Here is a 15,885-nt window from a genome sequence, read left to right on the forward strand (position 1 = left end):
GTTTGCATGCCTATCTCCCCATTCCACTTTGAGTTTGTCTAAAGGCAGGACTATATCTTCCTCATCTTTGAACCTCCAGGGCTGTTTCTGTGCCTGGTGAATAGTGACCACTCCATAAAAGTTTGCTGAATGAATGAATAAACTTTGTGAGAATAATTTTATAGGGCATCACACTAAGTCGGCCTTAGAGGCCTAATTGCTTCTCTTGCCATTTCCTTTCCTAAGTTCTTTCTTCTTCCTCCAAGAAGAGAACAAGAGGCAACATATGACTGAGGCTGTTCCTGGTTTTCTGTTGCAAATGAACCGTTATTCTATTCAGGTCCAGAAAATAGCTAATTCGTAACAATTTTTTTTCTATGAATATATACGCTGGGGTGTGTGTGATCATCATGGCTGAAAAATCCTGGTAATTCAGTATAACTGAATCAGAAATGTTAGGAACCCATGAGGCACAGACACAAACCCTGGTCTAATTCCCAGGGGTATGTGGTCACAAGAACCCCCAGGATATAGGGGCCCACAGAGCAGAATAAAGGAACCTGCAGCAGATTCATATTTAATCAGCACCTGGGCCTGCCCAAGGGGAGCACTGCATTTCTAGGGTCAGCTTAGAATAAACTGCCTTCTCCAACTGCTCCATCCCCACCCTGCATTTCTCTAACCAGCTGCAAGTCAAATTCGCTGAAGCTACTGAGACAAAGGTGGAATACAAGGCTTCAGGATAATCACATTGAGTGGAGCCTTCTTGTGCATCTCTATTGCATATGCTGACTTCTTAGAAGAAAAATGTCCCCGCTGTGCTTTAAGACCCATGTTCAGCTGCATTCACATTAAACATTTTCAAATAATCATTAGCTTGAAATTTTTTTGAAGAACAAATAACACCAAAAATCATAGTTGCTGGTCATAGTGAAACCAAGCCTGCCTCCCCAATACCCCGGATCTGCTTCCTGTCTACCCCCCAATTTTTCCCCTCTAGTCAAATCAAATACCTTCAACTGCTTGAGAAAAATATTAACTGGATATCTGTTCAGTAATATGCTCCTCAGGAATGTATGATCTCTGTTTACAAAACAGCCAACCAGAGTCAAATTAAAACCCAAAGACAACTGAAGCACACTGGTGCCGAGTTACCAAAAGTCAGAAGGCATTTCCGATGCTAAGTATTCACGGACGCTGTCTTTAAAGTAGCTGAGGGCTGCCAACGTAAAATGTCATAAAATACAGAAAAAAAGGAAAAAAATGACATTGAATTTGTTACTCCAAGAAATCAAATACACAAAATCATGCAACTTCAAGAAGCTACTTACTACATAGGCTTTGTTACAAAACAACATAAAGGGGTCTCTCCCTTGGCCCTTAGGCAGTCAAATCTCTGGCTCTCAGGGTTCCCGCGGCTTCCTTCTCCGGACACCCCGTCCAGTCACTAACCACAGCGATTTGGAACCAGGACAAAAAGGATGCCGGCTGCTTGCACCCTTTCTTCCCAGCTAGGGTTTCTGCCTGGGCTCCTATCTAGGGTTGCCAGATTTATCGAATGAAAACGCAGGACTCCCAATCAAATTTGAATTTCAAATGAACAAGGACTAATTTTTTAGGAAAAGTATGCCCCATACAAAATATTATCCGGCAACCCTCTCCCTATCTATTCTCCACCCTTGTGAGTTGAGCTAAATAAAGTCAAATCCTCAAAAACCCATTTTCTTCCCGTTACCTTAAGGTCATAAGCAGCCCCCTCTATGGAATCAGCCCAGGCTCTACTAGGCCTTCAGTTGCCCGGAGCAAAGCAGAAGGCACAGCCCCAGCTTACCTGACCAGCTGCAAGGAATTTAAGGAAGTTGACTGTTGGAGAAAGCAATTTTTTATTCCCTGGCTCCTCCCACCAAAAGCTCCGCACGGCTCCCTACGCAGTCAGCCAGTCCACTTTCCCAATCACCGTGGCGCAACTGTATATTCAAATGACTTTGATGCCTGCCTGCCGGAGCTCCTCCTTTAAACTGAGATGGGGGAGGGCGTGGTGAGTGACCACCATTGCCGGAACTCCTGACTCTAAATTCGTATACATTATTTGAACATAAGAATTATTACAGGAAGATGAGGCTTTTATGTTTTTAAGGTTTTTGTTAGTGGGGGGAGGGAGAGGAGGGCAGGTTAACCTTAATTTCTTCAGTCCTGTCGGTGGTATACTTAAATTCAAGCAAAAGTCATCCATTAAAGCCCAGGAAAACATCTGCTTAAGTATTGTTTCTACATGCACACATAAGATCGATGCAGATACATATTCAAAACCTGCAAAAAAATGGCATGAATAGCCATTATTTGCATAGATGTCTTTTTCAGTCAACCCTTGATTACTCATATTAAAAGAGAGGGAGATGTAGAGGGGCATGGTTAATTCTAATGAACAAAATAATATATTCAGCAAAAATGGCAATCCATGACAGCCCCACATGACAGAACAGGTATATCACAAAAGTGGCAATGGTGAACATTTAGGAATCAGTTACTAGACACAATCCTGAATTAATTTTTTTATTAAGGTTGCAGTCTCCTTTGTTGGAATTATCAAAGAGTCAGAATTAGTAAGGTCAGAGAGAATGAAATTGTACTTCACTGGGGAAGCTTATATGTTATAGACAACGTGTCATAGAAACATTAAATACTAAGGCTGGAAAGGCTCTTAGAGATCCTTCACTCTGTGTACCACAGACCACTATTCCCAAGAGAGGAGCCTCAGAAACTGAGCTTCCTGGTGAAATACTTGTAAGGAATGGTACCCTCTATTCCCCTCTTGGAGATTAACAGTCCACCGGAGCATAGTAAAGGTTCCCTCTCACATGTCCTAGAGTAAAGAAACCTGCTGACTTTTGTTAACTGAAACACAGTTCAATCGCAGAAACCATGCCTCTTTTTTTTCCATAAAAATACCTTTTAACATATCTCGTTAGAGAATCGTTATGAAAATACTGATTAATTCAACTCCCTCCTACTAAAGCTCAAAGCAAGCCCCACGGCATACAGTGAACTCCAAGGAACCGGATCGTCCGTTGAAATGACACTGAACATTCCTGCCCATGCTCAATCTCCGCACAGCTAACAAGATGTAGATTTTTCCTATGATGGCTACAAAGAAAGATCCCACAGTCAGCTTCCCAGCACTCCTTGCCAAAGTTGTAAGTTCTGCCAGAGCTTTCCAAATGGCTGCTGGGGCTTTCTTTTGTTTGAATGCTTCAGTCAGGTAACTTCTGAAATCACAACTTCAAGCCTTCTCTGTCTAACTGGCTTTCCTACACTGTGACTTCTATCCCTTGAAACCATGCCAGTTACCTTAGGTTTTCCATGACTTAAGGGTCTCAAGTGAGTTTTAACAGCACTAAAACTTGGGAAGTAGGAATGTATTTGGCAATCCCTCCAATTCCTAAAGGTCTTAGCTGCGCACTAAACTTAAATTAAACCTTGCAGGTTTCCACCTGGAATGCAAACTAAATTAATTTCCTGTCTCCAAGTAAAAAAAATTTCAAAGAAGAATTAAATGTAGACAAATATCTTGCAAACTTAAGGGGAGTAAAAGGTGAGAAAGGCACTGATTATTGTTCAGATGTAACAATTTATCTTTGCAACGCTCAGTATGCTGCTAAAATAAATTAAATAATTACGTCTCTAGAACCAGCCATGAACCCCTCCACCCAGAGGTTATATAAAGGGCAGATACAGTTATTGATTTACCTCTGCATTTTTGAAATTAGAGGCACAGAGATAAAAATCAGTCCTTTTCTTTTTTTTTTTTTTGCTAGACATAAGTTTTCTTTCAGATAAAGAAATTTAAAAGCATGATACCAAATGGTTGTTTACAGGGTCTTGCTACATTCATAAGTAGAAATCGTGTTTCAAATGCCAGAGCCAAATGTATCCACTTTAAAATAAGCATTTTTCTCACAACCCTACCCAACTAGCAAACTAATACCAAATATGCAATTTCCAAGCAGAAAGGTTTACTTGGTGACATGGACTGCATTAAAATGCTTTGAGGCATGGACTAGCTCTACATTTTGTTAATGATAAATATATTTTTTATCACCAAAAGCCTTACTGAAACCTTTATGCTAACTTGTTATTAAAACTGTAGGCATTTTAGAGTATCAGACAAATCTCCAAAGAAAACTCCAAACTCCAAATGCACTGTGTATTTAAATAAAGTGGGTTTTTTTTTAGCCAAGTTGCTGTTTGTTTTTGTTCTGACATAAAAGCAAGCAATTTATTGATATAAATTCTTTCTCTTTTAAAAATAAAGATCTATTCTGCCTGGCCTGATTATTTACCAAATATATTAAGTTTCATCCAAAATGTATTTCAGAGATGTGAACAAAACTGACAATGTTCTAGATGAAACTACCCAGACTACTTTTTAAAAAATATGTTTAAAAATGATCCTCTCTCAGTCTTACTAAGTAAATATAGCAACCTTGTTAAACTCACCTTCTGCTTTCAGTGAGCAGTTAATATTTGATGATGATGAAACTGTTCCTGGTATTTAAAGAACTAAACAAGGCCATCCACAAACAATGTAACTAGAAATGGGGTTGTTTAAAGAAGATAAAATGATAAATGGAAGTTTTACGTTTTAAAATAAATCAATCCCTCAACCATAAATGTCTCATATCTTTACAGAGAAGAAGTTGAAATATGACCCCTGCCAAAGAATGCCTATCTCCATATCTAAAACAAAGTAAAGCAAAGGACAGCGAAAGTTAATTAGTTTTAAAAATCTATTAATTGTTCTCCGCAAGTCAGTTTAAGCAGCTAGAAGAGTTAGTGGGCGAACAGTGCACTTGTAAGGATTCAGTGTTTCTTTTAAACCCTCTATATTAAGCACAACAAGGTTTCTAAGGTCTAGTCACTGCCTTTTAATTAGTGGAATCCTTATTCTGGTGAGGGGAAAAATAGGAAAAATAAAACAAATCCCTAGCTTCATTGTGCCTTCCCTGAATATCAGAATAAAATTAGAAAACTTCAGAAAACATGTCTTTCTGAAAAAAAAAAGAGCCTAGTTTATGTGTCTCTTATACAAGGTAAATCAAGTTCCATTCTGGAAAAATATTTGATCAAGTGATACAGCGAAATAAACTAGGCCATGTAAAACATCAGTGTGCCAATATTTCACAGTTATTTTTCTACTAAAGATAACTGGAGCATTTAACTGTTTTTGTTTTGTTTCATGTTTTACAGACTCTAGTGTATAAGGTCAAATGACCCTTCAGATGTGAACTAATTCTGACCATTTATGAGCGGGCTACAGAATAATTGTATCTACAGGTTTATCAGCTCATGTAACTTGGCATGTGATGATTGTTGACACACATTTAGAGACCACGTTGAGGCCCTTGTAAAATTATATTTTCCATTAATATCATGAAAGTAGTCATAATGACACAACTCATTTGAGGGATTTATTGAACGCTGTGGTCAGGTTTGCATTTATTTTTCACATCATGACCACCTGGATAATAATAACAACTGACTTTATAGTAAGTATATTTACCATGTGCCAGACACTGTTCAAAGTGCTTTACGTGCATTACCTCATACAGTCTTCACAATATAACCCTAGGAAGTCAGTGTTTTACTGAAGAACTGAGGCACAGAGAGGTGAAGAGACACGCTCAAGGTAACAGAACAAATGTCGCAGAGCTGTGATTTGAACCCAGGTGGTCTGAGTCTGCAGCTCACATTCCTAACCAGTACACTAATGCCTCACAACACCATGGTGTGCTAAACTGAGGAATGAGCTCGTTCAAATATTTCTAATGGTTGGGTCACTATTTTCCTTCTAAGATTATAATAAAGATTGCATACCAACTGGCCGTTAGGTATGTCCAGAAACTATTTAATAGATAAATGTGTGCCAAGTGGGCTGTTTTGTTAAGTACCTGGGGATCTTAGGTGACTTGAAAACGAATAAGACAAGATAACTGAGTGTCCAATGTTTTTTACACCACATCCACCTGAATAACTTTACTGTGTATTTACTATGTGCTGGGCACTGTTCAAAGTGCTTTAAACGGATTATGAAGTCTTTCATCCTAACCAAAGCAGAACAATTAGTACATATATCTCATCTCTTAGCACAGCTTTTTATCAAATGTCTGCATGATAGAATTTTGCCAGTTGGTCTGGGGGAAGCAGTGTCCTGGAATTGGGAGTCGGGTTATGAGAGCTTAAGCACAAATGACCATGGCCTGACAAAAGTAACAGTCCTGCAAGACCCCATGGACATAGAGAACAGATGGAAGTGGGGCCCAATGAAAGGGTCGGTTGTGTGCCTTTTGTGACTATTATTATTACCACTCTAAACGAAGAATCTTAAAAAAAAAAAAAAAAAACCACCACGGCAGTGCCATTTAGAAGCAGGTTTACTCAGACCATAAATGTCTAGGTGCTGTAGGTTCAACACTATGACAAAGCAGAGAAAATCCCAAACAATGACAAAAGGTCAACCTTATCACAAAGAAGTACAAAGTGTTCTTCTGAAGCATTTCATTCCACAAAGAACACAGACAAATAAGGATTCACACACACCACACATACCACCTCTCAAAAGACTATGCCACCAAAAGCTCAGTTTTAGTGGGGATTTGACTTAAATGACCAGAGAATGTATAAACTTTGAGATGGTGCAACATGGGGTGATGATTTGTGGGCCTGGGAACTAGGATTTGACTTTTTCAATGCTTCAACTCTGCCTGTGAGCAAGTTATGTTTACTTATTTTCTTTTCTATACTGTCAATTTATTTTTGGTTAAGTAAACATTATTCACAAAATAAGACTAAAGACTTCAAATGCAAATCAACATGTAAATGCATCAGGTAAACATATAAACATGATGTAAACATATCAATTCTATTCACTGTAACTTAGCATTTAGGTTTTTCCACAGCCTTTAAAAGACAAAATATTCTAGGTATTTGCTGATGATGTAGTAGGGAACCTAAATCTTATATAAGTGACTGGACAATTGAACGTGTAGAATCCAAAAGGTACTTATACTTCTGAAGACAATTTGATGGGGAAAATAATAATGATAAATAAATCCAATGTTGAAATGAATCAGCTGTTTGGAATCAGGTTGCAGGCAGTTCATACTCTGACTTCTAACACATTTATTCCAAGACAAAGCAGGAATAAATCTAAATTTTTAATATGAATGCAGTATTTTACTAAATATGAATGCAGTGTTTTATTAGGAAGAGGGCTAAACTGGGATTTAAGTGTCCTGGATTCTAATTACCTTTAGATCATGGCTAAATTATTTTCCAATTCTGTTAATCAGTTTTTCTAGGAATAATTCCTGCCCCTAGATACTTCATAAGTACTTTGAAAGAATAAAGGGAAAAAGTGAAATTTAGTATGCTTTGGAAGTAAAATCAGTAAAAAAAAAAAACATTTATTTTCCTTATTAGTTAGTTAGAACTAAAATTGTTGCTGTGAATTAAGTATAAAAAATTCAATAGATTACAAACTATGTTTTACCATTTTACCTCCCCACAGAAGATAATGCATTATTATATGAGGAATCCTTGATTTTGTGAGTAATATAAATTATCATGTGCCTAGAGAGGGAATTTATATACAATGTTAGAAAACCAAGGCCACTGCTCCCAGAGCTCAGTGGGAATGGTAGGTGAAAGAGCAGAGGATAAAGAAGCAGATCCAAGCTTTAATCTTATCCTTGCAAATAACTGAAAAGAGAAAGGAATTATTGCTCCCTTTACAACTGGCAATAAGCCAGTGCCCAGTTTACCTAGTCAAGAGGCACTTCTCTGCCATCACAAGCTTCTTTAAGATCTCACATAATGAAAATTCACTTTAGAGTCATAATGAATAAAACATTCAAAGTAATCTCTATCATATGAAAAAGTTGGGAGTGTCACATTTTTTGGTTGGTACTTTTTATATTTTAACTTTGCCAAAACTGCTGTTATATTTTATTTACAACACATATTAAAAGGATATAAAGAAATCAAGCAAGTCATTTTTTTCCTGGTAAGTTAGGAGGATAAATCAAAACAAGCTTTAGGCTATAAGAGAAGATGTTAATGGTGCTTAAAATACTAACAAGTAATTAATTATAGCAAAGGGATTTTGAATATTATTTATATAAGTTGGTAAAATAATAATGAATCTCATTATAAAACTTTTTCTAACTATTTGAACAGTTTTTCATTTTTCTTATTTTTCATCTCAACAGGCCCAACTGCTTAGAAGCCAAGATTGACTCATATAAATGTGAAACACGTTGGAACATATATACTTATATATTGAATATTCTTATTGTACTGAATATTATATTGAATATATTTCTATTGTAAAGAATAATAAATATATATTATATACAAATATATATTATATATGTTATATACATATATAAGCCCTTTCTGTCCCCACACTTGCTGCATATAAAACTTTGAAAGTCCACTTGTGGCAGCTAGTAACACCTACAATAGACCTTTTGGGGTATAAAAAAGTCACTAATCCTTCCAAAGGGTTACAAGAGACAAATGATTAAAATAATCTTTTTCTTCTTGGTTCCACACATTTACACACCAATGTTATTATTGTCCAGCTACCTGTGATGAGATGTTCCATGGGAAGTTTCTATGTGCTCCACAAAAATAGGGCTCTGTGGTAAAAGAATTTTGAGAAATGTTGAGTGTAACAGAACTGTAAGTGTAACGTACTGCTCTTTTGTGCAGTACGTCTCAGAGCCTTAGCTAATAAGCACTGTGGTGCTCCCTAGGGAGAGAAATAAAATAAGTTTCCCAAAGATATATAAGTCTTCCTGAACAGATGTCATTTTCTTTCCACCAGGTCTGAGTATAAACAATAAGCCAAGAATGACACCATTTGAACAAAAGTGGAAAAAAAGGAAAAAGCATTGAGGGAGTAATACAGAGTGCTGAGAGTTCTGAAACTGAGAAACATTATCTTTAGTTGATACTCTCTTCGACTGTTAGGGATTTCTCTAAACCAGTGGTCCTCAAACTTGAGTGTTCATCAGAATCACCAGGAGGGCTTTTTAACACACAGACTGTCAGATCCACCTTCAAAGTTTCTGATTCAGCAGTTCTGGGTAGGGCCCAAGAATTTACATTTCTAACAAGTTCCCAGGTGAAGCTGGTGCTGCTAGTTAGCCAACAACACTTTCCCAACACTGTGGGAATGGCTGTCTTATCAAACAATAGATTTAGCTATTTACTAAGCATTTTCTTATGTCGCTGATAATCAGTTTCTAAAAGGTCATATACACGGGGTTTTGATATCTTAATTCCACATCTCTGACCTCAGTAATGATGTTAGCAGTCGTATAAAAGAAGGCCAGTCCAGGTCACACACAAAAAAAGGATTGGACCTCTCAAGATTCTATTCTACTACTCCTAGAAAACACATTCATTTTCTGTTTACAAAGTAGTGCTATTAGTTATAAAGGTAAGTATATAAGAGCTCTGTATTACATGTTGCCTACATTTGCTCTACAAATCTCCCCAGAGTGTTTTTCAAAATGTTTGCTACATACCCAAATTTAAGCAGATAAAGGATTTTCTAGTAAACTCTCCTCGGCTCTCTAATAAATTAATACCTTTACTCACTGCAGAAACCACACTCATTTGAAAGTACTACCTCTTCTCCTCACCCCCAAAAAAGATGTCTGGAAAAAAAACAAGCTCAAAGGAGGGAAATACTTTTCACATCAAATAAGCAAACAACCCAATGTTGACCACAGCATTTCAACATGGATAACTAAAAGGTGAAGTATTGATAGACTCCCAAACCTCAAAGCAAGAACCAAATACAAAGTTCATCCGTTGTACCCTGCAGTGATGCAGTAAGGAAACAGGACATCCCATACAACACTTTGTCCTTTTCATTGTGAAGAAAATAAATACCTGGCTAAGGAGTTCCAAGTATTTGTCATCATTTCCTTTCTGATTAAGAATAGTCTCAGCAGTACTCGGTTTACTTCTGAGTATCACTGGCAGCCTATTTAAATCTGAAGCCCCCAGTTTGCAATACCATAATGCTTGCAATACATTGACACATCTAAATGAAAAACACTCAAATAGCTTAATAAGCTGTAAATAAGAAATTCAGAAATAGAATTAGCCCCTTCCCTTGCCCTCTCACTAGGTATACAACTACATTCTTCCACAAGGGCTTGGAAACAACTTACAAGAAAGACACACTTCCAAAAACACCATTATCATGGGCCTAAAGAGTAAGAGTGATATAATGGGGAAGGTGGTGATAATTACATCAAAAACTTCAAAAATCTAGATAAGGTTAATCACTTCAGCTGGGCCCTAAATGTAGCTCTGAGCTTTCTGGCAACCACTGTAAAGAGGAAAATGCATTGAACTACACTGTTCTTATTACTTGATAAAAGAAAGTACACTGGTTAATAAGCACCTCTCTGTAAAAAAGACTGCTGGATACTAATGGAAGACAATGAATAGGGCAGGGAACCTGCCCACAAGGAGTTTGCCTATCTTATCTCTTCTGCAACTGCAGAGGCCTGAGGACTGTTGCTGAGAGGGGCTCTAGCACTTGACATTATGGGATAGAAATCAAAGGAAAACAGTGGGGTAGAAATCAAAGGTGACTAAACTAGGGGTCTAGAGGTGCTACTGAGGAGGAGGAGAAATTTGATGGGGAGAATGAGACGTCTCTGAGCCATAATTAGTCACAGCTCTTCATTTTTGCTTCAAGGAAAGCCAAGGAGTTTATAATGTGTGATAAAAATGGCACAAATAATTCTCTCTCTGGCAGTCTCACTTTCTCTATCACCACCCCCCCTTCATTAGTATGTTATTCTATTCATTACACTTTCATTCTGGTTTTGCTTCAAATACATTATTATTGGAGATGAAGTATTTCAGAATGAAAAGCTTTTCTCAAATAGGTGTCTCCGAATTTCTTATTTTTTCTCTACAATCTCCGGCATGGAAGTAATGTCATTTTTTTCCTTAAGTGTTTCTCTAGTGGGAGAATAGGAGATTTGGGGGAGGAATAGTGAAATATGATTAAATACATTTTATCAGTAATATTTCGTAGATGGAATAAATGTCATGTGCCACCGGAGTGAGGCCTTGAGAATTTGGGAAGAGTGAAAGAGGGTCTTGGTTTTGGTCTTAGCTGTCAGTTGCCTATTAAAATATGCAAGTCACAATTATGGATATTATTGTAAACTATTAATGACATCAGCTGAATGCTGCTAAATACTTAAAACCATTTTAAGTTTCCTTCTCTGTTGAAACATTTTTCTAAAATGGTCCAGGTACTTTTCTTATTTTTGAAGTACAGTCAGTTGCCCAAACCTGAATCACATCTCGATTACTAAGGATTGCACCCAAGGCCTCAGGATGTCTGTCCTGAAAAACAGAAATCACTATGCCAAATGCAGATGAAGATGGAGAAGGTATAAGAGATTGAGCTGACTGCACAAATACCAAGGTACAGCTCATAAGCCTAGAAATCCTTTTTTAAAATTCCATCTTGAAATTAGTTTCCCATTTCTTATCACTTTCCCATTTCTTTTAAAAAGCAGATTGCTAGGTAAGTTTATTTTAAAAGGTCAATGCACAGGCTCTCTCTCTAAGAATTTTTCTTTGCCTTTCTATGCTCAAACTCTTCAGACTTTTTAAATATCACTGTACATTCGAAGCAATCGTTATTGATTAAACTTTAAATATATTTTTTTATTGAATTAGGCAGTCACCTTTTACACAAAACCCTTTTCTGCAGATTATGACCTGGTACTTGACTCAGGATGACCTTATTAGTGCTAATCATGCTTCCAAGAATACCTTTATTTGCAAGCTAGCCACTTGCTGTAAAATTCAATTTCAAACATTTTAAGGCAGAAAATGATGCTTGAATATTACTAGATTATCACACTAATTACTTTAAAATAATATGTAACAGTGGCCATTCAGTAAATTTTTAAAAAATCCACAGAGGGTAAAAACACTCAAATGCTAAATTTGGAGAGTATCCAACGCGTTTGGCCAATGAACATTTCTATAATGCTAAGGGACAGAATTAAATTCACAAAAATCAGCAATCTGTAGGCCATGAAATCTAGGTTAAAATGTGGTTGAGTGAGGAAAGTTGGCACATGGGTGTATACAATTTTCATTCATATTTAGGTAAAAACTGAACTGGGAGTAGAAGTACAGATGCAGGTGGAGAGATGACTAGGCACCTTGCAGGGGAGCCCATATTGGTTCTCCCTCTGTCAAAGCGATTCAACAAGCTCATGTTTCATTCAGTGAACACTTTTCAAGCTCCCAATATGTACTATGTGTGCTAGGCACAGAAGCTGTGGTGGTGAACAAGACACCATCTAATGTGAAACCAAAAAAAAGTATGACAAATCTTCATTTCAAATTCAATGAAATTGGGTATTAAGGTGAACACAATAGCAGTAGGTGGAAGTAGTATTTCAACCAACCCCCTCTTACTTAACCATGTTGACTTGAGCAGCATCTCAACTCCATCACTGGCTTCTCCTTCCCACTGCCACCCCTAATTCAAATTCTTATCATTTCATACCTTCAATATGAAGCTTTCTAAGCTTCAACAGCAGCTTTCTAAGAGGTCCCCCTGTGGCCAGTCTCTTTTGCTCTATCCATTCATCTTGCATAGGCTGATGATGCCATTTCTCTACTCAAAATTGTCAGATTCCTCAGAGCTACAAAATCAAGTTCAAGCTCCTCACTTCCTTTTAAGGCTACTCCTCTACCAACACAAGCTCTATGCTTCAGCCAGGCTGACTTAACACTCAACTCCCCAAATCCACACTACAGTTTTTTCCCCTCTGTCTTTGCTTAGGTTATCCTTTCTGCCTGGAATGTCTTCCTGTCTCTCCTTCCAAGAATATCTCACACGGTACTTCTCCCATGACTACTTCTTTAACCACCACAGCTGGATGTAATCCCAGCCCTCCCTCCCCCCTTGGACTCTTTTAGTGGTTCGTTTGTACCTGGCTTATGGCACATAACACAAGCAGCTTCATAGTAAAAGGTCAGGCAGGGACCCTATCTTCCATAACTTTGTATTCTGTGCAGTACTCAGCCCTGTGCCTAACGAGTAATAGTTTTCAATAAATGTTTGTTGAATGAATCATTTCTTTGGGGAATTGAATGTATATAGACAGAACTCTTAATGGATTTAACAGGACTTTCAGCATTAAATGACCCCTGACATTTATAAAGTCCTTGTAGTAAACCACAAGCAATAGTCCTGCAAATTGAGTACTGCTGCTTGCTCTTGTATGAAGAGAAACAGAGGTAGGTAGGATTCTCATGACTTCCTCAAGGCCACACAAGGAGCCTTGGTTAGAGCTGTTATTACAAGTCAGCATTTTCTACGTTTATGCCACTTGCTGATACCATGCTTCACATCAAGCATTTCCATGGTTCCATCTGTTGTTCACCCAAGAAAGAGGCATTTATCAAGACTACCTCTAAGGCCTCTATGAAAAATAAGACAATATTCCAAAATATATACAATGGAATATTATTCAGCCATGAGAAAGAAGGAAATCCTGCCTTTTCTGGCAATATGCATGTACCCTGAAGGCCAGACACAGAAAGACAAATACTGTACAATTTCACTGATATGAGGAATCTAAAAAAGCTAAACTCATAGAAACACAGTAGAATGGAGGTTACCAGGGACTGGGGGTGGGGAAAATGGGGAGATGTGGTCAAAGGGTACAAACTTCCAGTTATAAGGTGAATATGTTATGGTAATCTAAGATACAGCATCGTGACTATAGTGAACAAAACTGTATTATATACTTGACAGTTGCTTAAGACAGTAAGTCTTAAATTGTTCTTACCACAAAAAGAGTAATTATGTGAGGTGATAGAGGTGTTAACTAACCTTACTGTGGTCATCATTTCCCAATATATACTTGTATCAAATCATCACGTTGTACACCTTAAACGTACACAATGTTATATGTCAATTAAATCTCACTAAAGCTGGAAAAAATCCTTCCTCTAGTGGGGTACTAGCAGAATAAAAATGGACAATTAAAATTTTTTTTTCAGTTACTTGGAAGTAAGTTAAGATTGAATTTGTTTCTATATAGAATGCTTTCCCAGCTAATAGAAAAAGCAAAATAACCAGGAAATGGCAAAAAAAAAAACACCTCTAGAGATTATGTTTTATAAAAGTTGGAAAAGATTTAAGTTCATTGAATAAAGTGTGTGATAAATATAAACATTAACAACAGAAAAACAACTTCTGGGATAGGTATTTAGCAAATGTTTTAAAACCACACAGAGTTCTTAAACATATTCAACGTTCTCAAACGGATACTTCAGGGTTACTATTTTTTCATAAATAGGATGAACAATTTTTTTAGGCAATATGACAAGGTGATCTTAAAACAATGTCATCTTAAAAATATAGTCTCCAAAATTTATTTGGAATGGAATAAGAGACGACTGATACTATCATGCTGCCTACTCAATGTACCTAGACACATATAAAAGATGGGTTAAGAGTTTAAAGTCACAGAGAAAAAGGTTTTCTGTTTGCATTTCTGCATCCTAGAGACAGAAATTAGAACCTTAGTACTACCTAGTTAGCTGGCAAATCATGGCTGACACATAGGACATCTCTTACTTAGTTCAGGAAATTTGCCATATTTAACACAGTTATATCACTGTGACTATGTTTTCAAGCTGTTGGATGGTTTTCAGTGTGGAAACTGCCTTCACTGTCTACCCACAAGAACATGTGTAGGAACAAAAGGCTAATCTCTTTTCTACAAATTCCCAGTGGGTAAATAAAAATCTGAGTTTCAAAAGCAACAAAAAATATGTCCATTTACAATAGAAAAAAAAGTCCAATTGAAAGCATACATTGACATGCCTATGACCAAGCAACAGCCGCAAAAACCGATGGATCGTATTGTCACATCTACTTCAGTAAGTAACAGAGTTTGACATGACACTAAGCCATATTATACAAGCTCATCAGGAATAATACTGGAAAAATAATTTACTCCAACTCTAGACAACATGGTTAAGTCCAAATAGTGGAGATGATTTACAAAACAAAAGGTCGTAGACCAAATGGAATCGTTTACTGACTTTTAAGAAAACAGTATCAAGAAAGACAGGAAAAAGCATGAGTTAAACTTCTCATTACGTCTAGCAGTAAAACTTGACCCTGTGGTGAGAACTGAAGGCACAGAAAAAAAAAAAACACTGAAAACCTAAGCAGGGTTGCAAATCTGGATTAGACAGCAACAGCAACAAAACCCATAAATTTGGGACTTCCCTGGTGGCGCAGTGGTTCAGAGTCCGCCTGCCAATGCAGGGGACACGGGTTCGTGCCCCAGTCCGGGAAGATCCCACATGCCACGGAGCGGCTGGGCCCGTGAGCCATGGCCGCTGAGCCTGCGCGTCCGGAGCCTGTGCTCCACAATGGGAGAGGCCACAACAGTGAGAGGCCCACGTACCACAAAAAAAAACAAAACAAAACAAAAAAAAACCATGAATTTAAGAAACCAAAGACTGATTACACAGTGGAGGAAATACAGAAAAAAAAAGAAGATTGTTTAGAGATAATGAGGAAACAACAGATGGCTAAAATTCCTCTGGAATATATACCCCTGTAGGTCAACAATCAAGTGGCTGGCTGAGATAGAGGAAAACAAGGCAAACTTGGGGACTTTACAATCAGAAACCTAATCTGTAAGGGCAAAAACAGCAGTGAGTAAATGATGTTCTATGAATAAAGTCATGTTCCTAGAAGAACTAATTGCTATTTCCAGATGCACAGAAGTATCTTGTATCCACATTTCACAAAAA

General features: G+C 37.4%; 1 protein-coding gene across 7 annotated transcripts in view; it reads right to left on the bottom strand.

Moving 5' to 3' along the window:
• MBNL3 (muscleblind like splicing regulator 3) overlaps window positions 1–15,885 on the bottom strand; it is a 131,800-nt gene that overhangs the window by 39,312 nt on the left and 76,603 nt on the right. Inside the window, exon 1 of one of the 7 annotated variants that reach the window (XM_082610867.1) lies at window positions 1,715–1,792. The exons of the other annotated variants lie outside the window; for them this stretch is intronic. The gene's annotated coding sequence lies outside the window, so the exon portion shown is untranslated. Of the gene's footprint in view, window positions 1–1,714; window positions 1,793–15,885 lie in introns of those variants that run through there. 7 annotated transcript variants of the gene reach the window in all.

The sequence above is a fragment of the Mesoplodon mirus genome (assembly GCF_964341445.2).
Source record: "Mesoplodon mirus genome assembly, chromosome: X".
Lineage (NCBI taxonomy): Eukaryota > Metazoa > Chordata > Mammalia > Artiodactyla > Ziphiidae > Mesoplodon > Mesoplodon mirus.